Source organism: Arachis ipaensis, chromosome B10 (genome assembly GCF_000816755.2).
Source record: "Arachis ipaensis cultivar K30076 chromosome B10, Araip1.1, whole genome shotgun sequence".
Taxonomy (NCBI): domain Eukaryota; kingdom Viridiplantae; phylum Streptophyta; class Magnoliopsida; order Fabales; family Fabaceae; genus Arachis; species Arachis ipaensis.
The window spans coordinates 216,551-217,697 of NC_029794.2; positions in this window are offsets into that span (position 1 = coordinate 216,551).

The window sequence follows — 1,147 nt, forward strand, 5'->3', positions numbered from 1 at the left end:
AAATATATTATATATTAAAAGTATGTAAAGTAATGTGTGTTTTAACAGACTAACAGAATTAGAAACTAACTAGAAAGCTAACAAATGCTTAACTAGGTCTAACTAACCTTTATCACTTGCAATTACGTTTATACCCTTAACAATCCTACTCCCTTTCAAATTTAAGTGGGAGTTATCACACACTGTAAGTTCGATGTTAAATTTGTCAAACAAACTTTGTGATAAAAAGCTTAATTACTGTATCTGCTATTTGATCTTGTGAGGGGATATGCACAATGAATAGCTTTGAAGCTTTCCCTGAGTTACTAAGTCCCTTGAGAAATGCAAATTCAATTCCAAATGCTTACATGACATCTACTATATAGAACTAAATTTGCAGCAAAGAGACAAACCTTTTGGTTGTCATAATAGCTAGTTAAGTGGCACTTGTTAATATATCTTCAGCTCTTCTTGTAGCTATTGGATGAACATGATCTCTGTTTGTGCTGAGCAGAGAACACGATATTCAGCTTCTGTTAAACTCCTACTTGTGATCATCAATGTCTCTAGTCCAATCTACATCAGCAGTTGCAAGAATTCAATAGTCAATACATTTGTTAAAAATCACCGCTTAACTCACTGTACATATGAAGAATCTGAGTATCCTCTTCACTGATTTCCAATGCAATTCAGTTGGATTATGCATAAATTGTTAAACTCTATTCACAACATAAGATTAGATCTTGTAGTTGTCAAGTATTGTAGTTCACCCACAATGAACTTGTACAATTTAGGATTCTCACAAAGTCTTGAATATGAAGAGCTTTTAAGCTTAGCTGAACTCATAATTAGAGTTGGCATATGGTTGGCAATCATCATGGCCCATCGTTCAAGGAATTCAATGACATATTTTTCTTATCATAGATAGTAGAGTGAAAACCTATCCTGAGCTTCTGATAATTGTTTAGAAGGACTACGAGGCCCTAATAAAAAAATCAATTTCAACCCCTAATATTTATTTTCGTGAGATTGATTAGTCCTTTTGTTAATAATTTCTTTTCAAAACATGTTTATGTACTACATTAATCACTAATATATCCTTCATTTAATTTTTATAAATAAAAACAATTTAAAAATTACTAATATTTTTTAGGTTTGCACAATAAAT